Below are 26,305 nucleotides of genomic sequence, written 5' to 3' on the forward strand. Positions count from 1 at the left end.
TAGAATTATAGTGAGTTAACATAAAATATTCTATTTATATTTAAACGATTTTTAATATAGTCTACTCTTGTTAAACATTAACATTATAGCAAAATGTTTAATTTTAGTATACAGGTTTGGTCGAAACTCGGAATGAGTATTTTCTGAGTTTTCTTAAATGGAACACCCTGTATTTTAGTATTGTAATAAAATGATATTTTATGGTAATTTTTTAATTATTAAGCATTCCCTATACCTAACTGCTTTAATTTATGATACTCGTCATTCTTTAAGCCAAACATTAATTGCAACAAAAATTACGTGAAATAATGTTATTAGGTGGCCGTGAAAATATCCAATCAAAAATACTTAAAAAAAAAGTAATTGGACTTCGTAAGTCCTAAGTTTTCACCCAAAGTAATCGAAAGTAGAACTGGAAGTCGATATTTGAACGCTTCTTGTAACTTTGCGTCGATCGATATACGATTTTACTAATTTTGAGTCATTTTGACTAAACTTTGAGTCGTCATTGTTTAAACAGAAATTACTTCAAAACAGGAACTAAAGATTAAAACTCAAGTTTTCCTTACTCTTCGATTGATGTGTTACATGTAATATTTCTGCGACTGTAACGGCACTTCTGGTTAGAACTTTTTAAGCGGAAATGATATAAAAACCAAAACCAACTTTTTTTCTTATCTTGCTAAGGCACGTCGAATGATATATCGCTTATACTATTTCAGTGACTTTAGAACAGTTCATACGGTTGCAACTCTAAAACCGGAAGTCCGATGTCAAATTTCTCATCTTTACCCACATAAAAATTTCATGTTCTTAGTAGATTCATAGAACATACTTTTCAGAAAAAGTACATGCAGAGAATGTGCGTAATTACCATTACGAATGTGCAGAGCATATGCTGAGTATATACTACATTACAAAATTTAGGCGTTCTATTTATATACTTAGAATATACTACCGCACTTCTTTTCAGTATATACCAAGAATATACTTTTTAGAATATTCCAAGGAAGTGCTATAAACCTTCTATTAATATACTTAGAATATACTACTTCACATCTCTTTAGTATGTGGGAAGAATATACTTTTAAGATTATTCCAAGCAAATGCTATATTGCTCAAAAGCATGTTTTCAGCATCACCTAATCTCATCCTAGGTTCTAACAACTATCATATTTAAATATTCAAATTGCGTACGAGAATACATTTTACAATATTACCTAAAAAGTAAGGAGGTACATATAAATTTTAGTTATTTACATACATATTATATAGGCAAGTATATAATATATACTTACTTCAATTATATTTAGGTATTATGTGCATATCAAAATAAACACGTGCTGAATTTATAAGTATAATATTGTCCTTTTCATGAGCATTTTTCAGTGCGTAACAAATGATAGGAAAAAGGGTAAGTCCGTTATAATACACATTTATGACATTTATTCTAACATTACATTTTAGTTAAATCTGACAGTTGTCACATTTTATTTTCAATTTGGAATAAAAACAAATCAAATGTGTTTCTTGCATTTATAAAATGGTATTTTCTTTGATTTGTATAGTCTTATAAATTATACAGATTATATTTTTAATATTATTATCTAATTAAAAAAAATTATTTTTTTTATTATGGCGCCATCTATCGACAACTAGAATAACTAGAATAAATTTTGTAAATGTCTGTAATCACGGACGTGCCTTTTTCTGTCACATACAATTTAATGCGTTAGAAAGAAATCGAAAAACTGTGACGCACTGAAAGATGCTCATGAGAAAAAGAATACCAAAATATAAATATTATAATATATAGCGAATCTAAACTATAACTAAAATTTATTTACTTTGTACTTACCTACTATTTAAGTAATATTGAGTTACCAAAATGAATTTAATATTTTCAAGCACCACAACCAAAATAAAAATATTATGTATGTTCCTAGTCCTAGTAACTAGTATACTTTGTCGTTCGTCTTCCTCCTAACAGCATCAAGCATAGATTGGATAAAAATTACAAATCATGCCTGTGCACTGTTTCCTTTGCCTGTTTAATGTTTGTGTTTTCATTTTCATAAAACCTTTGTTAATTCCTACGCAGGCAGAATGAGAAGGGTCATTTCCGTTTACATTATTCCGATCTTTTACGATTTGGTGATGGTGTACCTATTCTTTCCAAACTTTCAATTTCAACGATGTAAAAATATTCATTGTAAAATCAAAATGAAAACTATTTTTTTTTTCTTTAGTCCAAATTAATTTTTAAACTTTTTGGTCATACCTACAATTAAACCAATTTTGAGAAATGAATTCGTCTGGGATACCTATGTACATACATAAATTTTAATAATTATTAAAATACCTAATAATTTGTTAATCTCTAAGGCTAACACTAACCTTCTTGTAGATGCATATTTTTTAAGATATTTTAAAAGTATATACGTACAAGTATATGTTAAGCACATACTTTTAAAGTATATTCGATGAAGTTATATTCCAAGAATGTACTTTTACGAATATTCTGAGATACTACGTACACGAATGTGCTCAGTATATTCGGTACAAGAATATTCTTTTTCTACAACCGTGTTAAAAATGCAATTTTTAGCACTCCATAGGAGCGTTAAAAATGCTACTTTAAAGCACCAGTGCTTTAAAAATTTTAAGGCACTGCAGTTAAAAGTGAATTGTCAAATAGTGAAACGTCAAAATATTGATATTTCATTTATTAACATTAATAATAATAGTATTGTCCTTTTCATGAGCATTTTTCAGTGCGTAACAAATGATAGGAAAAAGGGTAAGTCCGTGATAATACCCATTTATGACATTTATTCTAACATGACATTTTAGTTAAATCTGACAATCGTCACATTTTATTTTCAATTTGGAATAAAAACAAATCAAATGTGTTTCTTGCATTTATAAAATGATATTTTCTTTGATTTGTATAGTCTTATAAATTATACAGATTATATTTGTAATATTATTATCTAATTAAAAAAGATTATTTTTTTATTATGGCGCCATCTGTCGACAACTAGAATAACTAGAATAAATGTTGTAAATATCTGTAATCACGGACATGCCTTCTTTTCTGTCACGTACAATTTAATGCGTTAGAAAGAAATCGAAATCTGTGACGCACTGAAAGCTTGTGATAGACATTGCTTTACAGGAAAAAAACCTACATATTTCTTCTTTAAAATCTTTTTCAGTAGAGGTAATTAGGAATTATAGTTTTCGAAATATGATTTTTCAAAGCTCGCCACTCATAGCAATTTTGGGCAATTTTCCTTGTTATTTCGCAAATATTGTTCTGTAACTTTTTTCTACGTAACTTTAGGTATATGCAATGGTACACGTAATAGGAATAGAAATCAATTACCTTTAAAATGGTCTACTGTATAACGTTGTATGACTTTTTTTTAAGAGATTATGGTTTTCCAAGCTTTTATACTTTTAAGTATTTTTTATAATATAATATAAAAAAAAATTTTAATAAATAAAATAAATAAATTTTAAATAAAATAAAATAAATTTTTTACATTTTTTACGATTATTTTTGAAATTTCTCATTATAAATTTTTTTTATACATGAATATACTATATATTGCTCAATAAAGAGGGCTTACATTCTGTTCTTTAAAATGGTGTATCATCTATATTTAAATATATAATGGAAACCGAGTGATTCTTTGATATATTTTTACCTGTAATATTTAAAATTATTTCTTTTACAAAAATTACATAAACGTTAGTCTTAGAAAACATGTATTCGTTAGCATTAGCTTCAATTTCTTCCTCTGACACCTCAGTTATCTTAGAGTTCCCACAATTAGTACCCATGCACATGCACCCTTTGCTGAATATTGAACAACTAATTCCTATCTTCCTACAACCGCAGTTTTTTGTACATCCTTTGGTACAATTATATGCTATTTTTTTCAAGCAAAGCTTGTGGTGCAGGAGCTTTGACAGTAAATATTGGAATCAATCCATATTTTGAAGTTTGCCCGTCCGAGTCAAGTAGATCCAAAGTATTACCTATAAAAAATAAGATTCAATCATAACACACAATCACATAAAAAAGTTATAATGAGGAATTTAAAAATAATCCTAAAATCAAAAATCGTTGCAATTATTTATTAAATTTTGAAAAAGCATATCTTATTCAAAAATAATCCTAAAATTTTGTGTAGTACACCATTTTAAAGTAAACAGAATAAGATTTCTTTTTTATTATATAATATATACCTAAATGTAGAAAAAAAAGTTATAATGGAAAATTTAAAAAATAATCTTAAAAAATATAAAAACTCGTTAAAAGTATAAAGTCTTGAAAAAGATAACCTCTTTAAAAGAAGTCATACAACATTATACAGTAGAACATTTTAAAGGTAATTGATTTCTATTCCTCTTACATGTACCATTGCATATGCCTAAAGTTACGTAGAAAAAATTACAGAACAATATTTGCGAAATAACAAGGAAAATTGCCCAAAATTGCTGTGAGTGGCGAACTTTGAAAAATCATATTTCGAAAATTGTAAATCCTAATGACCTATACCAAACACCATTTTAAAGACAAAATATGTAATTTTTTTTTCTGTGAGGCAATGTCTATACCTATATCGCCGTGGACAAAAGTTATGGGACAAAAAACAAAATTTCCTTCTTTTGGGTTTGTTTGTGCTTTTTCATTTGAATATATTTTTGTAAAAAAAAGTATTTTTGACTTTAAAAAGTTAAATTTAAATAGGAAATTTAACCAGGAATAATTTTTTTGTAGACGTGTTTGTACCAAAAGTGCATAGAACTGACCCTAATGTAACCTGTGCCCAGGGACTAATTCACCGATTTCTCAAAAACGCACTCCTTTAAATGGTAGCACTCCGCGGTTTTTTCATGTATAGGGATTCATTCACCATATGAAATAATAAAACCCCGTTAACGTTGTAGTTCCTTTCTATAGTACATAAACAATAACCTATCTTGTTGCAACAATTTGTCGGCCCTAGGAGGTTTTTTATTCATTCATGATAAATCATAAAGACCTTATAAATTATAAAATAAACGGTGCAAACATCCCGTACACCCCAATTTCCATTACTCTTGTTAAGAGCCAAGATTATAACTATCGCGTTGGGACACCATTAAAATATTTATAATTTTAAGCGCTAGATCTATAAAGGTATAAGCCAAATGTAAATTGGAAACATTCCAATCGGGTAGTAAATCTGGCGGATTCCATATTGCCTTTATTTTACTTCCAATAGAAATCGATAGAGCTCTGTGAAAATTTTAAGCCATGTGTAAATTTATTGGGTTTTAAATTAAAACAAATCGTGGTTTTATGAACGAGATGTTTTGTGACCAATTTGTATGATCAAAGGTTAACCGAATATTCTGAATAAAATATTTTTTGAATGTCTGTTTGCTAGTGAAATTACATTTTATTTGTTTACCATTACAATGTTAACGCTGATTTAATTAAGTAAATTTTTTAGTTAAATAGATGAGTGGTTATAAAATATTTTGGAAAATATAATGTGTATTATATAACTTATGTTGGAGGTATATGGGGAAGGGCTATGGTAAAAAATGTAGTATTTACAGGTATTGTCCTTAGTTATAGTATATACGAGGGGTAGTTATTTGGTTCAAATGCTATCAAGACAAATTTTTCCATTACAATAATTAATGTTTCACAAATAATTTGATTTTTTTATTTATGCAGGCCAAGAACTCATGTGAGTTCTTCGTTAAATTAGAAAAAAACTGACTTCAGTTGACACAATCGTTTATATTAAACAAAATTAAATAACTAATATCACCGTTCACCAAAAATATATCTTGCTGCCGAAAAAAAAGCAACTGGTTATGAATCATTGTATTAAGTATTGTAATATATCCTATTAAGCTAGAATAACCATTTCATGAGGGAGCTATGAGACTTATCCCTTATTTTTTTTGTTATTTTATTGCTAATGTATTGCGCAAATTAAAAATTTATTGCTTCAACCCCTTCACAGGCAGGTGGTTATTCCAGCTTAACCCTTAATACACTAGCGGCACACCCTAAAAAATGCGCTTAGTTTTCGAGATACTGACCACGGAGGGGTGAATGGCTAATTTGTCAATAACATTGTCAAAATCGCAATTTTACCCCAAAAATAAAAAAAAAATAAAATCACGTTTTTTTGCGTTTACCTCGTTACAACTCTGTTCCCTTTTAACATTTTTTTCTGAAATTTTTACGTTATATAGCTCTATCATTTCTGCAGACAACGGTATCTGTTTCAATCTCATTCTTATTCTGATATAGGTGATGAGTTTTTCAAAGGAAAATGTGCGGATTTGTCAATTGCAAAGTTTGATCGCACAAGTTGTGTGACGAAGTTTAAAATTTAGCTTCTTAATTACATCTATCTGAAAATATAGATGTACAAAGAAGTTTTTTGGTAAGTTTTGGATGAAAATGTTTTATAGAAAACAAATAGTGCAACTTTTAACATCGACGTTATAAATCCCCAAAATAACGCTAATTTTTCGAGATATTGATCATTGGTGGTGAATGGCTAATTTTGACCTTACTTTATGTTTTTCATGGTGCTGAAAACGAAAATCAAGTTTATTTTGAATTTTAGGTTAGAGAACATTGTCAAAATCGCAATTTTGCCCTAAAAATAAAAACAAAATTAAACCAGTTTTTCTTAAAATTAAAAGTTGCACCATATTTTTTTTTATATTACATCTAGATCTAAAACTTCCCATAAAACTTCTTTGAAAGCTATGGTTTAACATAAATGTAATCAAATATATACATTTTAAGTTTTGTCACTTAATTTTTGCGATTTAACTTTGCAATTCACGAATCTGCACCTTTGATATTTAAAATTCATAACTTTTATGAAGAAAATACGAAAATACTACAGTTACTTTCACAGTGTTTACAAGGGTGAGAAATATATGCTGTAGAAATTTCAGGAAAAAATATTAAAATAGAACAGAGTTGTAGCAAGTTAAACGTAAAAATTCGTGAATTCATTATTTTTTTCATTTTTAGGTTAAAATTGCGGTATTGACAATGTTCCCTCACATAAAATTCAAAATAAACCTCTTTTTCATTGTCAGTATCATCGAAGACATAAAATAAGATCAAAATTAGCCATTTACTGCCCATGGTCAGTATCTCGAAAAATAAGCGTTATTTTGGGAACGTATAACGTTTATATTAAAAGTTGCGCCATTTTTTTTTCTATAAAACATTTGAAACTAAAACTTTCCAGAAAATTTCTTTGTACTCTACGTTTTAACATAAACGTAATTAATAAGAAAAATTTCAAATTTTGCCACTCAACTTTTGTCATTAATCTTTGCAATTCACGAATCTGCACCTTGTACTTTAAAAAATTCATAACTTTTACCAGAATAATACTAAAAGCTTAAGATAGATACCATTGTCTTCAAAAAAGTGAGCAACATATAGCTTACAAATCTTAGAAAAAAAAATAATTAAAATGAACCAGAGTTGTAGCAAGTAAAACGCAAAAAACGTGATTTCACTTTTTTTTGAATTTTAGGGTACAATTGCGATTTTGACAATATTTCCCCACCTAAAATTTAAAATAAATTTCATTTTAGTTCTCAGCAGCGTCAAAAACATAATCTAAGACAAAAATTAGACATTCACCACCCATGGTCAGTATCTCGAAAAATAACCGTTATATTGGGGATTTCTAATGCCGATAAAAAAAGTTGCTTTATTTTTGTTTTCTATAAAACATTTTGATCTAAAATTCTCCACAAAACTACTTGGTACTCTCTATTTTAACATAAACGTGATTAAAAGGCTAAGTTTTAAATTTCGTCACTAAACTTTTGCGATTAAACTTTGCAATGCACAAATCCGCACCTTTTCCTTTGAACAATTCATAACCTTTATCAGAATAAGAATTAAAGCTTGAAACAGGAACAGTTGTCTTCAAAAATATTAGAGCGATATACTGTAAAAATTTGAGAAAAAAATATTAAAATAGAACAGAGTTGTAGCAAGCTAAACGCAAAAAAACGTGATTTTATATTTTTTAATTTTTAGGGTAAAATTGAGATTTTGACAATGTTCCCCACATCAATTTTAAAATAATTAAGAAGATAGCTTCTGTCCTTGTGGGATCGGTACTCACCGGAGGGACCGCAGACGTTCGGATACAATTAGCGTCTCTTTGCAAAGACAATGACGTCGACTTTGCAAAGTAACAAGACACTTACTCAACACACACACTACACATGACACTAGGTACCTAACTGTAAAAATTTACCGTACCTACCATGCCAATGACCATTAGTTGTCGAAGCATTAGCTAAATAAAAAAGAAAAATTTTAAAATAAATCTCATTTTCGTTTTCAGCACCGTCAAAAACATACAGTATGTCTAAAATTGGCCATTCACCTCTCCGTGGTCAGTACCTGGTCATTTTGGAGGTGCGTGCCGCTCGCATCTAAACATTCCGTATATGTATTTGGGACCTAGGAGTTTTCTATTGGTTCGTTGCAGCACTCGGTAATATTTTAACCAATAGGCGGCGAGGTTCCAAATGCATATACGGAATATTATTCGGTCCCAAATTCATATACGGAATGTTAAATATTCGTACACCGAAAAAGAAAAGTTTTTTTATAGTCTTTTAAAAGGAGATTGATTTTAAAATACTTGTTACTGTATTAATAAAAATAAAACAATTGTAGTATTTCGAATGTTATTTGGTGCGAAATTCATATACAGTATGTTAAATTTTCGTAGAACAAAAAGACGATTTTTATTAAAGCCAGTTAAAATGAGACTGGTTTTTAATAGTACATAATATATTATGCAACGAGCATTTAATGATGGTCATTATGAAGCGAATACACTTTTGTATTCATCCATCCCCTTAATGCAACAAAATATTTAGATGACTTACTGAAAGTATTAGTTCTCTAAAAACACAGTACTTGATCTAGTTTTTCTGTATTTGTTAAAGTAAAAAACATTATAACAAGAATAGAAGGATTGTTTGTGTGCCTTGTTACTCCTGAAAAAAAGTGTGATAAAAATTAAACAAATTAAAGAATCTTGATAAAAATTTATAATCGAGTTAAACAAAGAGTAAGAAACATGAAAATAAAAAGGTTTTTAAAAAATATTAAAACAAAAAAACTGACAGGTACTGACAGGTAAAATTAGTACAGTGTAGCAATGGTAGTCAGTGGAAACATTTTAATCACAACTTGATTCCACTTCGCTTAATGTCGTCTTCTACCTCATCAAGCCATTTCAAAAGAGTTTCCTCATTGTCTTTATACCCTTATTTGATCTTTATGATGAACTGGGCACATTATGTTTAATGATGAACTGGCCGCAAACACTAACACCCCGTCTATTAGACGGAAATCACACTTTGAGTCTAAAAATCTTTCGAATAACAACCTGCCGCAAATTGCCGAATTCAGTACTACTAAATAACAACCCAACTTAAAAAATTATAAACGTGTGACCTTCAAAATTTTCTAGAAAGGGAAATATTCCACTTTGGACAAGCGATGCCGTCTGAGAGACTAATTATTTACTTAATTAATTACTTATTAGTTAATTAATGTAACAACCTCACTTACTCGTTAGTAATTAAGGGTTAATATTAAGCTAGAATAGCCAACATTTATATTTCTGGAACGAAAATAGCTAGAGCGTCGCTTCCGGCGGCATATTTTATTGCTAATTCATTGCTGAAAGATGGGGTACACAATAATTTACAAACTCACCCTCTCCAACATCTACCGTTATCATCATTCCCCGGATTTCACAAGAAGTGAAAATAACGAGTTTAAAAACCTAAATACAAGTGGGTATTTTTTTGCTAATTAATTGCTGCAGGTCTACGCCAAAAATGAATTTTTTGCTTCATCCCCTAACGAGCAACAAAGGCTACTGCGGTTTAATAATTAAGCTACAATAATTGATGGATTCGACCGTTACTTGATGGAAGTTCATTTTATCTCACAATAAAACACTGAAAAATGTTTGTTTTCTATACTTCCACAAAATTTATTACAACTATGTTATTACTACAGCTGTTTCGGCAAAGTGCCTTTCTCAAGTGATATATTTTACAATGGGTTTGCCTTTTTAAGTCTTTAACTGAAGAGGTTGAGGAGTGGGGAGCTGTTTGTCTCGAGTTGGTCATTCAGAATTATATATGTATTTTTCAATTTATTAATTTCCATTGATTCTAAAAGTGATAGCTTAAGGCCTTTATTTTGAATATGTAGAATTTGAAACTCTTCATTGAAAGAATGATTACCTTCTAGAACATAATCATTCTTTCAATGAAGAGTTTCAAATTCTACATATTCAAAATAAAGGCCTTAAGCTATCACTTTTAGAATCAATGGAAATTAATAAATTGAAAAATACAGATATAATTCTGAATGACCAACTCGAGACAAACAGCTCCCCACTCCTCAACCTCTTCAGTTAAAGACTTAAAAAGGCAAACCCATTGTAAAATATGTCACTTGAGAAAGGCACTTTGCCGAAACAGCTGTAGTAATAACATAGTTGTAATAAATTTTGTGGAAGTATAGAAAACAAACGTTTTTCAGTGTTTTATTGTGAGATAAGCTACAATACCCAACACTCATATTTCACGAACGAAAGCAGAAAGGGAGTCGCTTCAGGTGGCATATTTTATTGATAATTAGTTGCTGAAAGATTTACCAGAATTTACAAACTCACCCGCTCCAACCCCTACCGTTATCATCGTTCCCCGAATTTCACAAAAAGTGAAAATTACCAGTTTAATGGCCTAAAACCAAGTGGGTATTTTTTGATAATTAATTGCTGCAGGTATACGGCAAAAATGAATTTTTTGCTTCATCCCCTAACGAGCAACAATGACTACTGCAGTTTAATACTTAAGCTATAGTACCCAAGACTCATATTTCAGGAGGGAAAATAGACAAAGGGTCGCTTCCGGCGGTATATTTATTGTTAATTAATTGCTGAAATAGGGGATACACAAGAATTAACAAATTCACCCCCCGTCTAACCCCTAACGTTATCACTATTCCCTGCATTTCACAAAAAGTGAAAATAACCATTTTTAAGGCCAAAACCAAATGGGAAGTTTTTGCTAATTAATTGCTGCCGGTTTGCACCCAAAATGAATTTCTTGCTTCATCCCTTAACGGGAAAAAATGGCCACTGCGGTTTAATACTTAAGCAAGCAAGCAAGCAATTTGATACAACCCGACCTGTGGGAGATGTCCACCCTTTCGGAAACGGAACATTCGGGTGTAACAATTAATTGGGGCGAGGTGTTTTGGCCTGAGTAAAAGACAGGGATCACCCCACCTCGCTCCAATGCCCCAGGCCATCCCTTCCACCCCTATAGCACGCTGATGCGCGATAGGGGCACAACTATTGGCCAAATGCTCTTCACAATGGAATCCTGATTAATAAGATTCCAATGTGGTGCCCTAATCGAATTCAAAACTAGGCCAGCGTGAAGCGCTCTAAGCCTTTGTCCTCTAATATCTTATCCGCGCAACTGAAATTGCTTGCTTGGGCCCCAAGTCATTGTACCAAGCCCCACTGGGCTCATTCCAATGGCTTGGTGCTCAAGATTTTTTTTTTTTTGGTTTTGTGTTTTTTTTGGTGGCTTTCTCCTTTTTTATGTTTTTTTGTATGCTGACTTTACTTGATCGTCTGTCTAATGCCTTAGATGACTTCTTGGACTACCTCGGTCACTATGTTGGTGACTAGGTGACTAATCTGACCAGGTCGTCTTCGTCTTGGAGGATCGATGTGGTGTCTTTTTGCTTTTTGGCTTGTGTGGCTTTGGCATAGGATACCCCGGTTGCCTGTTGTCGTCTGTTGGTCTGTTGTTGTGGTCTCTGTTGTTGTGGCCTCTGTTGTGGTGGTCTTCCCCAGGTTGGACATCTCGGGCATCCTCTGTAATTTGCGGGATGGCTTCCGTTGCAGTTGGCGCAAGTTGCATTTGTTTCTCTGGGTCTTTTACACAGCTTTGTGGGGTGATCTTCTCGGCATTTCACACATTTTGGGTCCTTGTGGCACGGGTTCTGTGCATGGTGGAAGCCCTGGCAGTTGAAGCACTGCGTTGGCTTTTCGCAGGTCCTCTACCACTACCTTCATGTGGCACAGTTTGGTGATCAGCTTAGCCTTATCTACGTCCTCGCGATTTAGAGTCAGTATGAACATCGGGAGTTTCCTTTTGGGGCCGGCTCTTGTAGTTATATTCTTAGCTGCGTGACAGACTATCTGGTGTTGTACTTCCGTCTCTTCTTGGATTGCCTCCTTGGTGGTGTTTGAGGGCAATCCTCTTAAAACCACTCTGGGTTTTATGTCCTCTTCTAATGGGAAGGCTATCCATTGTAGCCTCTTGTCTTTGTGCGTCTCTGCATATTCTTCTATTATACTCACAATTTTTCTATAATCTTCTAGGCTTTTCGGCTGGCTTATTGGTTTGTGGATTGGTTCTGCTGGTCCTCGTGGCAGGGTGTGAGTGTCTCTTGGTTGGTTGGTGCTAGTTGCCAGTGGTGGGAAGTTTTCTTTATTCTTTTTTGGCTTCGGTTCTTTAGTCGGCGGTGAATTTTCGGTCGCTGGATCCTTTTCGGTTCGGGCTTCGGTGTGGGCTTTGCCTGTTGTTGGCAGTTTTTGTCCTCTGGCTTCTGGTTTTTCCGAACTTGTAGAAGCTCGTTGAACCGATCGTCCATCCGGTCCGCCATATTTTTAAACGCTTCTTTTAGTTCTGCGTTTTCGGCCCTTTGTCGGGCTATCTCTTCGTCCTTTTTCGCCAGTTGTTCGCTCCTTTCTCCGTCGGCTCCTCGTCGACTTCCTGCCTCAGAGAGTGAGAAGAGCTTGACTGCTGTTGTGCTATCTTCACAGCTGAACTGAAAAGTTCAACAATCAAGCCACTCCCACTTCGTCGGCTGCTGTCGGCTGTTCTTCCGCTCCGCTGACACGTTTTTCCTCCGGTGACTGGCACCGGACTTTACTTTTAATACTTAAGCTACAATACACAATACTCATATTTTAGAAACGAAAGCATATAGAGGGTCGCTTCCGGCGGCATATTTTATTTTTAATTATTTTCTGAAAGATAGGGTATACATACATTTACAAACTCATCCCCTTCAACCCCCACCGTTATTTCCATCCCTTGAATTTCTAAAAAAGTGAAAATAACCAATTTAAAGACCTAAAACCAAGTGGGTATTGTTTGATAATTAATTGCTGTAGGTCTACGCCAAAAATATATTTTTTACTTCATGCCCTAACCAGCAATAATGTATACTGCGGTTTACTACCTAAGCTACAATACCTAACACTGATATTTCAGGAACGAAAGTTCATAAAAGGTCGCTTCCGGCGTTATATTTTATTGCTAATTAATTACTGAAAGATGGGGTATACAAGCATTTACAAACTCTCGCCCTCCAACGCCTACCTACTGCTATTTTAATCCCCTTGATTTCGCAAAATGTGAAAATAACCAGTCTAAAGGTCATAAACCAAGTGAGTATTTTTTTCCTCATTAATTGCTGCAGGTCTACGCGAAATATGAATTTTTTGCTTCATCCTCTAACGAGCAACAATGTCTACTGCAGTTTTATTTAAAGAAGGAGTGTTCCCCACTGCAGTTTGTTACCATTATACTTAAAAACATTCTCAGTGCCATTTCTACATTAGGAAATTTGTCTTCAATTTTGTTCACATTTATAAGATGATAGATTTCTAGAATAATATCAGCTACTTCATTTTTATTTTAAGTTTGTAAATTTTTGTATACCCCATATTTCAGCAAAAATTAACAATAAAATATACCTCTGGAAGCGACCCTTTATCCATTTTCCTTCCTAAAATATAAGTCTTGGGTATTGTAGCTTAGGTATTAAACCGCAGTAGCCATTGTTGCTCGTTAGGGGATGAAGCAAAAAATTCTATTTTGGCGTAGACCTGCAGCAATGTATTAGCAAACAATACCCGCTTTGTCTTAGGTCTTTAAACTGGCTATTTTCACTTTTTGTGAAGTCCAGGGGATGAAAATAATGGTAGGGGTTGAAGGGGTGAGTTTATAAATGCTTCTATACCCTATCTTTTAAAAATTAATTAAAAATAAAATATGCGGCCGGAAGCGACTTCCTACTTTCCTTCCTGAAATATGGGTGTTGGGTAGTGTAGCTTAAGTAATAAACCGGAGGAGCCATTGTTGCTTGTTAGGGGATGAAGCAAAAAAATCATTGTTGGCATAGACCTGTAGGACTTATCTGGCAAAAAAATACCCACTTGGTTTTAGGTCTTTAAACTGGTTATATTCACTTTTTGTGAAATCCGGGGAACTTTGGTAACGGTAGGGGTTGGAGGCGGTAGGTTTGTAAATTGTTATATACCCCATCTTTTAGCAGTTAATAATTAATTAGCAATAAAATATGCCGCCGGAATCGACCCTCTATCTCCTTTCGTTCCTGAAATATGATTGTTGGGTATTGTTTGTAGCTTAAGTATTAAACCGCAGTAGCCATTGTTGCTCGTTAGAGGATGAAGAAAAAAATCAATTTTTAGCGTAAACTTGCAGCAATTAGTTAGCAAAAAATACCCACTTGGTTTTAGATCTTTAAACTAGTTATTTTCACTCTTAGTGAAATCCGGGGAATGTTGATAACGGTAGGGGTTGGAGGGGGTAAGTTTATAAATTCTTTTATTCCCCATCTTTTAGCAATTAATTAGCAATAAAATATGCCGCCAGAAACGACGCTCTCCTTGCTTTCGTTCCTGAAATATGAGTGTTGGGTACTGTAGCTTAAGTACTAACTAGCAGTAGCCATTGTTGCTCGTTAGGGGATGTAGTAAAAAATTCATTTTTTGCGTAGACCTGCAGAAATTAATTAGTAAAAAAATACCCACTTGGTTTTAGGTTTTTAAACTGGTTATTTTCACTTCTTGTGAAATCCGGGGAATGATGATAATGGTAGGGGTTGGAGAGGGTGAGTTTTTTTTTAATTTTTGTATACTACATCTCTCAGCAATTAATTAGCAATAAAATATGCCGCCGGAAGCGACCCTCTATCTTATTTCATGCCGGACATATGAATGTTGGCTATTCTAGATTAATATTCAGCTGGAATAACCACCTGCTTCTCTGAGGGGATTGAAGCGATAAATTTGTAATTTGCGTAAAGATTAGCAATAAAATAGAAAAAAGTATGGGGTAAGTCTCAGCTTTCTTATGAGCTTAATAGACATCACTATATTTCGTGATACGCGGGAACATACTCATCAAATACCTAAATTTTATTTGGAATTGATTTTCTTGTGGCATTTTATCCAAATTTACTGTTTTAGTTGGGAACAAATCACCATATTACTTTGAAAATAGTCGTTGACGTTTTGATTTCCGCTTCTGAAATCGATATCAATATATTTATTGTTTATTTAATTGATCCTTATATTATTTTGTATTCATCAAAATATACTCTTTAGCGGCGATAGAATGATACCAATAGTCGAAGAGATAGAAGCGGATTTTGTGTGTGATAAGTAATATGGAAAAACTATACGGGGATATGTTGAATTAGTTGTGTACATGACTTTCACCAACTATCGGAAACCAGAGTTGGGGCCGAGGGTAGTTATAAGGGGTCAAAGTCGCGGATTTTATAATTTTTTTTATGACGCTCATGATCGAGATAGTGCACCAAAATTTGGGAATAAGTAGGTCATGACGTAACTAAGTAAAATCTCTAGGGGCGGAACGCTGCGTGGCCGACAAAGGGGTAGGGGTAGGGGTGAATATAAAAAATATAAAGGGTTTTTTGCGACGTTCGTGATTGAGATAGTGGACCAAAATTTGGGAATAAGTAGATCATGACATTACTAAGTAAAATCCCCAGAGCCGGAAACCAGAATTGGGGGTGAGGGTAGTTATAAGGGGTCAAAATTGCCGTTTTTATTATTTTTTTTGTGACGCTCATGATCGAGAGAGTGCACCAAAATTTGGGAATAAGCAGGTCATGATGTAACTAAATAAAATCTCCAGGCGTGGCACGCTGCGTGGCCGACAAAGGGGTGGGGCAGGGGTGAATACAAAAAATATAAAGGGTTTTTTGCGACGTTCGTGATTGAGACAGTGTACCAAAATTTGGGAATAAGTAGACCATGACAAAACTAAGTAAAATCCTCAGAGCCGGAAACCAGAGTTGGGCATGAAGGTAGTTATAAGGGGTCAAAATCGCCGTTTTTATTATTTTTTTTGTGACGCTCATGATACAGCTAGTGCACCAAAATTTGGGAATAAGTAGGTTATGAGGTAACTAAATACAATCTCCAGGGGTGGAACGCTGCGTGGCCGATAAAGGGGTGGGGGTAGGTGTAAATATAAAAAATATAAGGGGTTTTTTGCGATGTGCTAGATTGTGATAGTGCACCAAAATTTGGGAATAAGTAGACCATGACTTAGCTAAGTAAAACCACCAGAGCCGGAAACCAGAGTTGGGGTTGAGGGTAGTTTTAAGCGGTCAAAGTGGCAGTGTGTACTATTTTTTTTTTGTGATCCGGCACAACATTTGTCCCCCACGCAGCGTTCCGCTCCTGGAGATTTTACTTACCAATATCATTATCTACTTATTTCCAAATTTTGGTGCACTATCTCGATCACGAACGGCAAAAAAACCCCCATATATTTTTATACTCACCCCTGCCTACCACCCCTTTGTACCCCAAGCAGCTTTCCGCCCCTGAAGGTTTTACTTAGTTACGTCATAACTTACTTACTCCCAAATTTTGGTGCACTATCTCCATCATAAGCGCCACAAAAAAAAATAATAAAAACCGCGACTTTTACACCTTATAACTACCCTCGTCCGCCACTCTGGTTTCCGCCTCTGGGAATACTACTTACTTATGTCATGGTCTACTTATTCCCAAATTTTAGTGCACTATCTTAATCACGAACGTCGCAAAAAACCCCTTATATTTTTTTATATTCACCCCTGCCCCACCCCTTTGTCGGCCACGCAGCGTTCCACTCCTGGAAATTTTACTTAGTTATGTCATGACCTACTTATTCCCAAATTTTGGCGCGCTATTTCGATCATGAGCGTCACAAAAAAAAATTAAAAAAAATAATAAAAAACGGAATTTTGACCCCTTATAACTACCTTCCTTCCCCACTCTGGTTTCCGGCTCTGGTGTGGTATTATAATATCACCCTGTACAAAAGATGTTTTATTGAAAGTAAATTGTCTGCCCTTGACCAAGGCCGACGCGTGAGGTTGCAAAGTTCATTCTAATATATAAGTAAACGCCCGATGATACCGTTATTATTATTATTGTTATGATTATTGTAGTAGTTAGCAGTAACCACGTTTAAGATAAGTCGTAATTATAAACAAGTTATTATAATTTAGTCATCGATATGGTAAACTAAAAATATATGTATTTGAATAGAAATAAGAGTTTTAATTAATTGGGACCAGAAGGCAGTAACAACACACTTATTTATTACATGGCGCTCCTGTAAATAAATTGGGAGAATCTTCTGATAATGGACACTGCAAGTTGGAAATAGAGACGGCGAAAATGGACCGGGAACCAGGGATCCAATACTGCCAGTATTATGAGGCGGTCAACCCAGTGAGCGACAGTGCAAAGACAAAGTGGAAATAAAATGTAAGTAAGAAATTTAGTCTATCTTTAATGAAAATGCTTCCCTCGTTTTTTATATATACATATTATTATTGAACATTGAATAATTATCTTTGCTGATTTGTGAATAATTTATGAAGTATCGATTTTTTTTAAGAATATCTATGAATTTTGAAATATGAAGTGATTTTTGAATTGAATATTTTTATAGAAGTTTATTATATATGTTATTATTGAATTTTGAATTTCTATTGAATTTATTTAAAAAATCTATCCGATTTCGATTTTTAGTACGGTTATTTTTAAATATTTTATGGAATATCGAATTTTTTCCAAAAAATTCTATCGAGTTTTGAGATTTAAACTTATTTTGAATATGTTTATCTAACTTTTGCATATGCTATTTTTGAATCTTTATTGAATTTTTGTCGAATATGTATACTATTATTGAATTTTTATTAGCCAGTTGTTTTATTATTGATATTTATTGAGTAAATTTAGTACATTTGCATCGATTTTGTGTTAAATTTTTTATGATATGAACCTGAATTAATAATTTTTGTGCGATAAATGATATATAAATTATATTTTTAATGAATAATGATTAGTGATGACATACGTTGTAATAAGAGCTTAAGATAAACATTGCTGTAAGCAAGAAATATAGTTTTAACGAACCGATCTGATGAGTCGAGATAAGGAATTTGAATCATGCATTTTAAAAACATTAGAAAGAATGATTAAAAAAAGGTTAGAATTTTGGTTAGAAACTAATAAAAACTTGTCCCCAACACAATTTGGGATTAGAAAATCGCATTCCACAATGGAAAACTTAACACACTTAGTACTAGATGTATATAATTCATTCTCAAACAATAAATCGCTGGTAGCTACATTTATAGACGTAGAAAATGCCTATGATAATATTAACTTCACAATTATATGTCAACAAATGAAGAAAATAGGATTACCAGATAACTTTTGTTGGAAAATATACAAACTATACTGTAACAGAATTCTCTATTTACAAATTAACAACAAGTTAATAGGCCCTAGAATTGCAAATAATGGTATACCACAAAGAAGGATATTAAGCCCATTATTGTACGCTATTTACACGGTAGACTTAGGGAAATATATAATAAATAGTAATGAAGGCAAAATATTACAGTTCCCTGATGATAACTTTATATATGTCGATCAAAAAGATGTAGACAAGGGTTGTAAAAAAATAAATGACATATATAATCATTTATGTGAGGATTTGTACCAAATAGGGCTATCTATATCGGTAAAGAAAACACAAGTATGTATATTTTCTAGGCAACAAAAACTTCCAATGTTCACAAAAATACAAAACGAACAGTTCCCAATCCAATCTAAAATTAAATATTTGGGTGTAATACTTGATAGAAAAATGAATTGGAAAGAGCACATTGAGTACCTAATTACACGAGCTGAAAAAGGATATAACGCATTACGTGCAGTAAGTTATACAACCTGGGGAGCAGATGTAAATATATCACTACTCATGTACAGATCTTACATTAGAGCAATCTTGGACTATGAATGCATATTCTACAATCAAGCAGCCAAAACACATCTGAAAAAAATTGACGTGCTAGCAAACAAATGTCTTCGATTATGTATAGGAGCACCGAGAAGTACACCAACATCCAATTTAAATGTAGAGTGCAATGAACCGCCTCTAAATATAAGACGACAAACCCTTATTGAAAAGTTTATAATTAAAATGATTGCAAAAGAGAGTTCAATAGGGGATAAATGCCACACACTGTTCTTATACGATCTCACCTGTAAATATTGGAAAAAGAAACAAACGTTACTATTTGTCGACAGTTATAACAACTTAAGACAAATTAAAAATAAATTATATATATCACGAATGTCACTAAATTTTGAACTATACCTAAAAAATATTCCTAATACTCAACCACATTATCTCAGAAATTATTCAATATATCCAGTAAACCTCAGAAATATTATGTTTAATGGGGATATAGAAATACTTTTCCCGCAGTATCATCAAATTTATACAGATGCCTCAAAATTTGAATGTAAAGTAGCTGCCGCTATATGGGATCCTAGAACGAAGTATAAAGAAGGAATAAGACTTGACGAAAATACTACAACATTTACAGCAGAATTAATTGCAATATGGAGGGCAATGCAATATATTGCTAGAATTGCAGACAACAAAGGCAATAAATTTGTAATAATTACAGATAGTAAAAGTGTTCCCCTTAAATTGGGAAATTGGTAAGATGATATGAACTATATTTTTATAGACATTATAAAAAATTTTATTGACCTCAAATCCAAAGATACCCAAGTCGCATTTTGTTGGGTAAAGGCACACTGTAGTATTCAAAATAATGAAATTGTAGATGGATTAGCCAAGAGTGCCACTGAAAAAGAACCTAATTGCTATTATAAACTAACATTAAATGATTCATTGGCGCATATTAAAAATACCACAGTCAAGAATTGGAAAGAATGGTACAACAAATCTAATAAAGGGCAATTTTATAAAAATATTCAACCAGATATTCCAACTAAATGCTGGTTTAATAATTATCAAGGAAAAAAGATACTTATTTCTTATATGTGTAGATTTAGATTTGGACATTCTTTAGTTCATGAACATAAAAATAAGATAGGATTAGCGGAAACAAATTCTTGTGAATGTGGAGAATTAGGATCAGCATAACATATGATATTAAATTGTATTATTAAAAAACAGGAAATTAATAATTTTATTGATCAAATTGTTAACTGTAGTAACATACAAAAACCTTTCAGTTTAAAATCACTTATTGTCAGTCAAAATATAAATACATATGAGATCCTAATTAAACACATTCTTAATGGTAGGGGAGCCCAAGCGGGGATTTTTGCAGTTACTCGAGCGCGTCAGATTATCATATGGGGAGAAACCTGGTACCCTGTAGATGTACCTCTACCATATATTGGCTTTTAACACAGGGGAGTTCGTTAAGGGGGGCCCGAAAAAAAATCTATCCTTAAAAAAACTCGAAATTGTCAGATTAAGATAAGGTAAGTTAAGTACATGCAAAAGAGTGTATATTTCAAAAATCTGACGATTTGAGCCGGGCGTAAGGAAATGGGCGAGTCCCAAAATTTCACAAGAAAAAAGCGAATATTTCGCGAAATGATTGACAGATCGAAAAACTAAAAAGTATGTGCTCAATATTTTTTAAAAATCTATCGAATGATACTAAACACGACTTCCCACGGAGAGGGTTGGGGGGTAAATTTAATATTTTAAATACGAATCCCACGATATTTCGCGAAATGAACATCAGATCGAAAAACTGTAAAATACACTTATTCAATATTTTTAAAAAATCTATCGAATGGCACCAAACACGACCCCCCACGGAGGTGGGGTGGGGGATTACTTTAAAATCTTAAATGGGAACCCTCATTTTTATTGCAGATTTGGATTCCTTACGTAAAAATAAGTAACTTTTATTCGAAACATTTTTTCGAATTATGGATAGATGGCGTTATAATCGGAAAAAACGATTGTTGGAAATGGAAAATTAAATTAAAAAATGGCAAGCGCCCACTAAAATGGAAAACTTTACTTAACTTTTTTTGGTTTTAGGACTTACTCTTCACAACCCAATAGGTCCCCAAAGCGCTCGAGTGACTGCAAATTTAGCATACTTTGCTCCCCTACCATAATATTAAACTAAAATTGTGAAAACCTATATTTAAGATTCCTTTGATAAACCCAATTGTGTACCTATTTTCCGTGGTCTGGTCATGTTGGTGTCTTTTGCTCTGAAAGACCCCTGAGCAACTGTGTTCCTCGTTAATTCCTTTAATCGTTAAAAAATAATATAATAATAAATAAATAAATAAATAAAATTATAATAAAATAAAATAATAAAAAAATGGAAAAAAATATATAAAAAAAAATAAATAAACAACAAAAAATAATAATTATATACATGATTATATACATAGTAATTTAAAAATAACTGCAAATGTAAATAAATAATAGAAGTGTAAATCACTGTTATCACGATAGATAGTATGATATAGAACATAGTCAATATTTGTAAACATATGTCTCTAGAGCAAAATAAGTTCGGCTAATGGATTAAGTCCACAGTCAAGAAAACCAAGGACACACACACACACACATAAATAACGAAGTAAAAAACTTCTGTTGTAAGTGGCACATTAAAATTATTAAAATTATCCAAATGGATCAATGAACAATACAAAATGTTTTCGATCATGTTTGACCATTCTCAGTGTGAAACGTCCAGTGTTCATGTAGTTTAAACCACACATGTTACCACAGTAATAGCTCTAAAAAATTGTTAGTTGGTCTTTACCTCCCATACAAGTATAACGTGCCTTTATTCGAGCAGGGATGAATACATCCACAGGTTAAATTTAATTTCAATTCCATTAACTCTTAATATACTATTTTATTAATGTAATTTAACGGTCTTTAGACCTATTACTGTGTACTAGTTTCAACTATATGTACACTGGACGTTTCACACTGCGGATGGTCAGACATAACAGAAACGTTTTGTGATACTCAATAATTCATCTGGATACCACTTACAACAGAAGTTCTGATGCTGGAAAACTATATTTTACCACATTCAGTAGTTGTATACCTAGATGAAAGAGATATAATTTTGTACTCTCCCGTATACTATGTATAAATCTAGCGTTATTTTCTATCTTGAATATAGAGAACTAATACACTAGAGTCTGTGGCACGAAAAAAGAAATTTCGCAAGGCTACGATTGGCCACAAATTTTAGGCTTGCGATTGGTCAAGAAGCGACCATGTCAACTGTCAACTTGTCATAACTATAACCTCAGAAATTAAAAAATTTATCAACGGTATACATATTTTAAATTTATAATGGGTTTATGCCTTTATGGTTTATCTTATTATTATACACGTGGAAACCGATATTCGTTCACAAGTTCACATGATTTTTCAGTTCTAGTGAAATTAAAATAATTGGCTTCTCTCGTAAATATATTTTCTGTTAGAATGGATTCCAAGGACCTATTTACAAATTACCTATTTATGAATAAGCCAAATTTGGATCAGAAATATTATGTGTTAAACTTTATTGCAGTTTCTTTTATGTGTTTGACCAGCTTAAAAATTAGAATGGATTCCAAGGACCTATTTACAAATTACCTATTTATGAATAAGCCAAATTTGGATCAGAAATATTATGTGCTAAACTTTATTGCAGTTTCTTTTATGTGTTTGACCAGCTTAAAAATTCATCAATTTGAACACCTAAAAACATTGTATGATCAGTTACTTCAAGGTTCATATTGTTTAGTTCAACAGTTTGTGGTTTTTCATGAATGTATATATTAGTGCAACATTAGGCAAACTAGACACTACAAATAAGTTTAAAGGTGATGTAATGATGTAAATGATGCATATAGAGCTTTTTGAACTCTGTCTCCTATCATATTGATACAACATGTTCTTTAATATCAAAACGCATAACTAATAATACCAACAGAAATTGGATCAATACTGAAATTCTCCAGCTTAGTAAAAAGCTAAAAGATTTATTTTGACTAACAAATGTTAGTGGTAATCCAAATTTAATGTTTAACTATAAAATACAAAAGGCCAACTTTATCCGTAAGGTAAAGGATACAAAACAAGTCTCCTATCAAAGTTATTTCTATAGTGCTATGTATTAAGAGTATGTATACCTAAGTCAAAAATAAAATTTTTTTATTAGGACCTTTCAAAGTCTTTTTTACCACTGATAAAATAACTATTACAAATAAATATCAAAATAAGATGTGTCAAAATAAGATCACATCTTATCGTAGTGACAAAAAAAAACAAACCACAAAAAAGAATACATTTATTTTAAATATTAACATTAATATTTTTATTTGTAAAATGTATACACTATGTGTTCTTGATAAACATTAAGTATAATATATTTATATTATTTATTAACATAGTATGTACAGTTACGGCCAGTGAATAGTTTACAGGCTGGCTTATCTAGGAGCCGATTTTTTAAATTTTTACCTCGTTTAAACGCACCTCTTGCGTCAAAGTGACGTTGCCAGTGGTGTACCTAGAATAAGTTGATTAAAATTAAAAAATCAAAATAACAAAAATAAATTTTACAAAATTTATCAAAATGGAAAATATAGAAAGAATTTTTTTGAATAAAATGGATTATGGTCTTAATATGGTTTAGTTTCTTATTTTATTTTTCAACACTCACGAAATTTTTGACAAGCTTTGACTTTTTGAGATTTTTTGACTTTGACATTTATCAAATCCGTACGACACTGCAATTTTACAGTATTAAAATATAAAAATTAAAGTGTAAACTATTCAGTGAACGTAACTGTACATTAGCTGTAATGAGTAGGTAAAATAAGAAGTAAAAAATTGTAATATAATAACCATGTTTCACTAATTAACAATATCTAATATCTTTAATACATTTACTTTTGATTGAGACTTGCTGAATGACTATAGTCCAAGCAAAAAAAATATCAAAATGGTGACGAAATATGATTTATAAATTAGTAATTAACTATTTTACTTTCTACTTTGGTAATACCTTATTAATTATACAGGGTGTCCCGAAAAGATTGGTCATAAATTATGCCACATATTCTGGGGTCAAAAATAGTTCAATTGAACCTTACATTAGTACAAATGTGCTCATAAAAAAAGTTACAGCCCTTGTAAAGTTACAAAATGAAAATTGATTTTTTTCAATATGTCGAAAACTATTAGAGATTTTTTATTGAAAACGGACATGTATTATTCTTGTGGCAGGAAGATCTTAAAACAAAATTATAGTGAAGTTTGTCCACCCCATAAAAAGGGTTTTGTTCCATTAAACACCCCCCCCCCAAACGTTTGTGTACGTTCCAATTAATTCATTTTTGTGATACCATTAGTTAAACACAACGTTTTAAAAACTTTTTTGCCTCTTAGTATTTTTTCGATAATCCAGTTTTTATCGAGATGCAGCTTTTTTTTAATATATTTACATAAAAATTTTATGGGGGTTTTGTTCCTTTAAAGCCCCCAAACGTTTGTGTACGTTCCAATTAAACTATTATTGTGGTACCATTAGTTAAACACAGTGTTTTTAAAACTTTTTTGCCTCTTAGTCTTTTTTTGGCAAGTCACCTTTTATCGAGATGTGGCTTCTTTTTCAAAATATACCTAAAAATGCAAATTATAAATAAATTTTCAGATTATTAACAGGTCTCTTTAACCCATTTAGCGCCAAAGGTGCGAAAACGCACCATTTTTTTGTAGAATTTTTTTTTGGCAATTCGTTAATTTTTTTTAAATCTTTGTATTTTTTAAGCAACCAGAAGATATAAGTGTAACTAAATTTAATTTTGTTTAATTTCCAAACTCATGCTTTCATCACAAAAATATTTTCTAAATATCCAACATTTTCAATCCTTTGACGCAACTTTATTTTTACTGTAGTAATTTTATCGGCATAACACTTTTGTGGTCAAATAAATTAAAACATTATTTTTTTAACCTATTTGTACACCAATTGTTATAAAAGTACAAAAAAAATAATTTCTGAGTCATCAAATCTCGTGTTTGAAAATAATGGTTCGATAACGAACCATTGGCGGAAGTCGACATATAATCCTGTCTGATCAGGAATAAGTTCAAGGTGATGCACAGGCAGTAATTTGTTGGGATATTTCTTTATTATGTGTAAAAACACGTATCCACTATGCTTTCACTCCGAGCTGCTGCAACTGCTCCACATAGTGGACACGTTTGGCGCTCCCGGGCTGTGCAATTTTGCGCACTCTGCCTCGGCGCTCCAATCTGGGGCGGTTTATATGTAAGGGAGCGCATACCGTATCGATTGGAGCAGTTGCAGGGAGCGCGGAGCGCAAGAAGTTCGTGAACATAGTGGATGGTTGGCGCTCTCGGACGATGCAACAGTGTGCGCTCCGCCTCAACGGTCCAATAGGTGGCGGTTTATATGTAGAGGAGCGCATGCATGTAGATGGGAGCAGTTGCAGGGAGCGCGGAGCGCAAGAGGTTTGTAAACATAGTGAATGGTAGGCACTCCCGGACCGTGCAACAGTGCGCGCTCCGTCTCGGCGTTCCAATTGGTGTCGGTTTATATGTAGAGGAACGCATACCGTATCGATTGGAGCAGTTGCAGGGAGCGCGGAGTGCAAGAGGTTCGTGAACATAGTGGATGGTTGGCGCTCCCGGACCGTGCAACAGTGCGCCAAAGACCGTGCGGCAGTGCCTCGGTGGTCCAATATTACGAACATAGTGGATACGTACCTTTAGAAAGACGGGTATTCTGGTATTCAGTTTTGTTATAATCTAGGGTGGGGGAGGGGGGGCTCCATAAGGGTGGATGTGTAGTGTTGTAGACAGTAGACAATATGTCGATTCGTCGAATTTATGCAACTGGCACAGTGCAAGATACAGGATTGGAAAGTGTAAACTTCAAATATCTAAAATAATTTCTAAAAAGGATAGAGGGCCGTTCGACTTCATTTTT

The sequence above is a fragment of the Diabrotica virgifera genome, chromosome 5, assembly GCF_917563875.1.
Source record: "Diabrotica virgifera virgifera chromosome 5, PGI_DIABVI_V3a".
Classification (NCBI taxonomy): domain Eukaryota; kingdom Metazoa; phylum Arthropoda; class Insecta; order Coleoptera; family Chrysomelidae; genus Diabrotica; species Diabrotica virgifera.